Source organism: Gavialis gangeticus, unplaced genomic scaffold (assembly GCF_001723915.1).
Source record: "Gavialis gangeticus isolate Ggan-Ray unplaced genomic scaffold, GavGan_comp1, whole genome shotgun sequence".
Lineage (NCBI taxonomy): Eukaryota > Metazoa > Chordata > Crocodylia > Gavialidae > Gavialis > Gavialis gangeticus.
Window position 1 is genome coordinate 59,123,538 of NW_017729033.1, and position 6,959 is coordinate 59,130,496.

Consider the following 6,959-nt stretch of genomic DNA (forward strand, 5'->3'; position numbering starts at 1 on the left):
CCTTAACCCTTTTCTTCCCCTAGAATCACAGAAAGTTAGGATTGGAAGGGACCTCGGGAGGTCATCTTGTCCAACCTCCTGCTCAAATCAGGACCATCCCCAACTAGATCATCCCAGCCAAAGCTTTTTCTAGACAGGTTTTGAAAACCTCCAAGGATGGAGCTTTTATCACCTCTCTGGGTAACCTGTTCCAGTGTTTTACTAGCTTCCTAGTGAGAAAATTCTTCCGAATATGTAACCTAAACGTCTCTTGCTGCAACTTGAGACTGTAACTCCTTGTTCTCATCTGCTTCTCATCTGCTTCTGCCTCCAAGATAATTCCTTGGATTACTCCTCCCTCCTCTATCATATCCAGAAGTGTAAAGAGGGATAGGTGAGTTAACAGGGCAGGTGTTCTGGGTCTTGCAAAAGAAATGTACCTCTGCTCTGGCTGCATTTTCTCTTAGCTCAGTATATCACATCACAGGGCACTCTAGGAATTGTAGCTCTCTAGAGTGGCAGTAGAGTTTGGGGAGGGTTTTACTGCAAATAATTTGGTTTATCTTAATTTAAGCACCTGACTAATCTGGTATCTAAATGTTTTAAGCATATGCTTAAGCACTTTGTTGAACTGGAGGAATATGTATAGAGAAGGGGTGTTCAACCCCTGGCCTGCAGGCCAGATCCAATCTGTGGAGCCATGGCATCTGGCCCACAGAGCTCCTCATGGGTTGGGAAATTTGGCAACATGGGAGTGCTGGCAATTTTAATACTGCCACCTCTCTGCCTACTGCCAAATTCCCGTCTTGCATCTGAACTGGGGCTGGGCCATGCCCCCCCCCCAGACACACAGTTGCATGGGCCACTGGCCATATTTGGCCTGTGGACATACTACACACTGCCTATCTGACCTGCAGGGCAAAAAGGTTGAGCACCGCTGGCATAGAGATTCATACCTTATAGTCTCTACTGTAAAGTCTGTAGGTGAGCTAAAATTGTATTTGCCTTTTTGCTTTTCTTGCATCACAGTTTTTAATGCATTAACCATTCATTTTCTGTGGAATGGATTATTTGGCAACTTAATTCTTGTTAGATAAACAGATATATTTTTTTTCTGTTTACCACAAAATAGCTGTTGCATTCAGCTGTTACCCATCTGTCTTAATTAAAATAGTTCTTCACTTCTTAAAATCACTTCCAGGGTGAAGACATCTGACCTTTAATATGTGCTTTGTATAAATTCCAGGAGTGAGTGTTTTTATTTTAATTTTATTCATTTTTTTAATTATTTAACCGTAGCCAAAAGTAGTGATTTTCCTGTATTTAGAGAAGGAAGTCAGTCCTGGGAAAATCTGTTTTTTGCTTTCAAAACACTGAATGCCATGGAGAAACACAAACCTGCACAGGCATAAAATTATTTTTGTTTTCTAATAATTAATGCACAGAGTAGATTGGTAATTGATAGCCTAGTAAGCCAATAAAAACAAACATCAAGAAGTTTTAGAAGCCAGTTTGACTTTAATAGATTAACCAAGAGTATTTAAAGGCTTTGCTCATAGATTTCATTTATTGTTCTTGTTCACTTACCTTTTCAGTACATACTTCCAATAAATGTCCATTTAAACACTTCAGAAATAGTACAATTTACAAAAATAACTGCACATTTTACTTGAGACTATTGTGTTGCTGGATTAATAAATCTTATAGTTTGTTAACAGTTGTCATATATTGCATTTAGAACATCTTTTATGTGAACATGTGTTTCTCTTGGTTTGTATTTCTTCTGTTCACCAGTCCTACCCTGCACACTTGATAACTTGATAAAGCATGTCCATATTTAAGTAATAGTGATTAGGTAAGAAATTACTTTTTTTGTTTATCCTGCTGTTCCATACTTTGTTTTGTGTTTTGGGGGAGCAGTTTTTGATCATCGGTAGCCATTTATCTGTGTCTGCTAATTACATATTGGAATAAAGAAAGTTAGCCAGAGAAGACTTAAGTATTCTAGAAAGCCAAAATTATGTATGCATGGGGAAAATCACGTCATTAATAAAGAGATTCCTTTCTTCCATCTACAAATCACTGTAGGTGTGCTATTGTGAACATAATTAATTGCATCTGTAAAAAGCTAATAATATCAGCAAATGGTGCCTTTATCTGCATCTAGGTACCTGCAAACTGCTGACTGGAGATGCACAAATACAGTACAAAGTTCTTTTTAAAAATCTGTGCCTGGCATGGATTAAACTAAGTTGGTATAAGGCACATTTGCTCTTTATTTGCATTTCTTTCTCTCTCCTCCACTCATTCTCACCCATTCATATTCTGGAATAAGGATGTCTACGCAGGGAGATAGGAATGCCTCTTTTGAAATAACTTCTCATTTAGGCAAGTCCTTATCACTAAATGTCAAATGTTTGATCCATTCCTGGGAAAAAATCATCCTACTGTTTTTTTTTTCTTCTGAACATCACTATAGGGGCTAAGAAAACAGTCTCCAGAACCAGTCTTCTATTACTGGTCTTCCTGATCTCAACACTTTGTCATGCATGTTCCCCACACTGTGAATGGAAAGGCCATCAATGAAGACAGTGAATTCTCGGAATTGAAGATTACAGAATAAACCTGGAAATGTTGATCTTTGTATTGTAGGATGTTGCTGGACTTCTCCCAATTACGTACTGCAGGAAAGAAGAGCAGTGCAGCAGTAATTCACCTGTTTATTTTCCTGTGAAAATTTATATCAAGAAACAGCAGAGTTTATACGTACCTTGCTTTGCCGCAGAATTTAAGCAGTTTGTCCAAGCAATGTTTACAATTAACCCAGTGACGTAGTTCTTACTAGGGCAAAGGTCTCATTGTAGTAATAGTGATGTTGCCTGGAGAAGGACTGCATGACTGATCTTAATATGTTTTATAGTTAGAATATATTTCATCTTCAGAGTACTGCACAGATGTTTAACAAACTAATATTTACCTGCCCTGTGAGGCTGGTAAGTACTATTATCATTTGACAATTGATGGAACTGAGGTACAAAGGAGTTTCTGTAGGTTGTTTTTTCCCTTCTGTTTCTGGGTCACAGAGGAGTCAGGCTCAGAGCCAGCATTAAAACTTGAGTTCCTAAAACTTCCTTAGCCTACATGTAGATCTCTGTGAAGGGCTAGTGGGATAGGAAAAGGAATTTGAAAAAAGGTGATCATGCTATAGAAGACCCTTGTGTAACATTTGTTTTGTTATTTCTTCTTCTGATAATCAACTTACATTTCTTAAGAAGCTAGGGAGCTGATTTGGTACTTGTAGTCAATATCTGTAGTAAATATTAGAACCACGCTGCGTCCATCTGTCCAATCAAGATTGAGATGAGCAAATTTGTTAAAAATACCATTCAGATATTTATCTGTTTTCCTGACTTTGCTATGTCCAGTGCCGATGTCATAACTTCTGTATATTTCTCTGTTTGAATGCCTGAATGTCATATTAATTACAAATTTCTGTAAGAATACAGGAGGAAATACCCTTAAGTACATGCAACGCAGGGACTCATCACCCTGGAAAAGCATAGGCTCAGGGGTGACTTGGTGGCAGCTTATAAGTACAAAAGGGGTGTGCATCAGGAACTGGGAGAACATCTGTTCAGTAGGGCACCCCAAGGGAAGAGAAGGTCCAATGGTCACAAACTCCTGAAAAATCGTTTTAGGCTGAATATAAGGAAAAATTTCTTTTCTGTCTGCTGTTGTACTTCAGGGAAGAGAGCGTGGGGAAAAGTGGCCCCTCACTCGCCCCATGGCCAGCCCCGTGCGCTGCAGCCGCTCACAGGCTTCCTGGAGCTGCTTGTGCCTGCTCCGGACAGCCCTGCGTGGGTTGCAAGCACCTGCAACACAGGGCGCCAGCCATGGGGCAGGCTAGGAGCCACTTTTCCCACGCTTAGCACCAGCTTCTTCCCTGCTGGTGGGCAGGGGATTGGGGCTGTGCGCTGCCCCCCGCCTGTACCACAGGGCTGGGGGGGCACTGGGTGTGAGCAGGCGGTGAGCCATTGGGAGCACAGGGCCTGCACCGGTGTCCCGGGGCCAGTGCCAGTGGGGCCCAGAGCAGGGTGGCAGGAGTACAGGGTCCCAGCTGGCAGGGGCTCTCTGGAGCCAGGCCAGCTCCCCACTCCCGGTTGGTGCAGCCCAGCCCAGCTTCACGGACCCCTGCCAGCCTGCGCCTTGCTTTGGGCCCCACCTGTACTAGACCTGGGGCATTAGCAACTTATTTCAGTGTTTCAAAATGTTTTACAAACATTCAGACCCGTGTAGAATGTGTTGGAGTGGCTAGACAGCGTAGAACGGTTAGAGTGCTCTACCATGGCCCAGTGACAGGGATAAGGAGAAGAGGCTCCATATTTTATGCTGGTCATCTAAAAAATGTGGTACAAATTAGATTGGCCATGTCACCCAGTTAGGGTGGCCACTGATGCATCCCCAGAATACAGGACAACCCCTTGGTGAGAGGCCAGGACCATTGGCTCCCTTGGCCAATCAGCACTGAGATGTGGGGCCACTGCCTTGGCCAATCAGGATGGAGGGGCAGGGCCACTAGGCCCATTGGCCAATGAGCAGAAAGGAGTGGGGCCTCCACAAAAAGGCCACCTCCCTTTCTTACTCCTTCCCTGGCTGGATTGTAACCTTGCTCCTCCTGGCTGTGCACTGCCCTGCCTCTAGGCGCAGTCAATAGAATCGCAAGGACAAATGCTTGATATGTATTGCCACCAATGAACTGAAAACCAGGACATTTTTGCAGTCCATTGCTCATTCAGAAATGGACAAGGGACTAAAGGTTTACAAACAGGAGGGTCTGGTATAAAGCAGGACGGGTGGTTACCTTAGACCCAGTCTAAGCGGTAGCTCTGAACAGGGCAAGAACTAAGAATGCACAAATATACAAAGACAACTTAAGAGTCCCAACACAGCTCTTGTTTAAACCAGCGTGTAGAAAAAGAGGAATGTATAGGCTGGCTCAGTATCTGAATAAGCCTCATAAGATGTTTAACAATATGTCTTTGTTGCATAGTTCATTTGTGAGGTGAGGAGATATCTCATGGTTCTTGGATCTGAGATGCTTTAGGATTCTTTCTCAGTCACTTGCACCAGTTGTGGAAGAACTTTTGTGCTCTTGAGAGGAATTGTAGGGAAGGACTACCAGAAATTGAGGGGGGGGGGGTTCCCTTGGCCTATATCCTCCCTGTAATGAAACTGGTTTTAATCTGGGGTAGAGTCTAACCCAGTCAGTAAGCCAGGTGAGCTAGTCTAAACATAGACCATCTCCATACCATGCTCAAACTGGTTTCTGTACAAATGATGGGGGATTGGGGAAAAAGTCAGGTAAGAATTTGGGCTAATGTGCAGTGAAAATGTACTCTACAAGATAAGTCTTTGCATCAAGCACTGTCATTCATCCCAGTCTTATAAAGTAAAATTGAAGCAGAGAGCTGTTAAAGCCACATAGCTAATTAGTGCCATAGCTAAGAATAAACCTTTACAGTCATTGCCTCCAGTCTTCTACTGTAACCCCTAGACATTGTCTTTTTGCTCTATATATGATTTAACTGATGACTCATGCCTCATGCTCAAGGGTGAAGTAATGTTTCCTGGCCTCTTTTTGGTTGTTTGTTACTCATTGTTTTAATCCCCTGACCATGTAAGTTTTGGAGTTTTTCTTGTTGCTGAACTTCCTTATCTATAAAAGGAAAGAACTGATTTAATTGATGTCTTTCTGAACTGCCAAAGTAAAACCTAATTTTTTTTCCTTCTTTCTTTCTTTTTCTTTTTTAACCTTCCAGATGTTTTTCCCCTAATGCCATTGTTGGTTCTTGTTCCAGCTTTCCTGCAAAATCCAACCATGTTTAAACTGTTTGAAAAAAAGGACATGTCTGTTTTAAAGACCAAGGTGATTTCTAGAAAGGGTTGCTGGAGTTCAGGAATACATCTCCATGTCTGTACTCAGTTATGGGGAGATGGCTCTTCTGGGTTCTGTGGTGTGCTGTAGTGGAGACTTGTCAAAACCCTTCTGCACAATTAAATATTTTTCAGTATATGCTCTGTGCACGCATGCGCACGCGCACACACGTACTTCTATTTGCTTTGCTGCTGTCCTAAGTAATGCTTTAGTTCAATCAAAAGCTGAAAGAATGCAAAACGGTATGTTAGAACTGCATGTGATAAGCATGCTACAAATACTGGCGTAGGAAATTGCAATGAGATGATTTGCACGTGTAATTCAGGCAGTTCAACCAATATCTGATACTGTTAATTTTAAGAAAAAATATTGGTATCTGATAGAAGTTGGGCTTTTTTAACTTATAGCCTTTTGGGTTAAACAGCATATTTCTCTGAAAATGATGGAGTGTTTCTTAAGTCAGTGTAGTCAGGATTCCCACCCTGAGAAATTACATAATAAAAAATGACCTCAAAAAGAATGTTTCTTTTTCTGTTAAACAAATTAACATCTTGTCAAAAATATTTTGACTTGATGATAGAAGAAGCTACTGGTCCAAGAAATATGTAAGATTTGCCATTAATTTAACAATGACATTGGTGAGTGGGTAAAATGCAAAATAAAAGAAATTAAGAGAGATTTCATGTTGCTTATAGATTGATTTGTAACAGTTCTTTGTATTCTGGTTTATTTTCCTTTCTTTTTGCCTTTTCCTTAGGCAAGGTCATGTGAAGTACTTATGCTTCACTGACCTGAATCTCTTCAGTCTCCGCAAGAGGAGACTGAGGGGGGATCTTGTGGCTGCCTACAACCTTATCAGGGGCCAGCAGCAGGGACTCGGGGAAAGTGTGTTCACCAGGGCCCCCCTTGGAGTCACTAGGAACAACGGCCACAAGCTGAGGGAGGATAGGTTTAGGTTAGATATTAGGAAGAACTACTTCACTGTAAGGGTGGCCAGAGCCTGGAATAGGCTTCCCAGAGAGGTGGTGCTCTCACCTTCCCTGGA

The 6,959-nt window shown here is 41.9% G+C and overlaps 1 protein-coding gene across 7 annotated transcripts in view; it reads left to right on the forward strand.

Moving 5' to 3' along the window:
- Positions 1-6,959, forward strand: part of TBC1D1 (TBC1 domain family member 1) — a 219,186-nt gene that overhangs the window by 94,634 nt on the left and 117,593 nt on the right. The gene's annotated exons all lie outside the window — the stretch shown is intronic.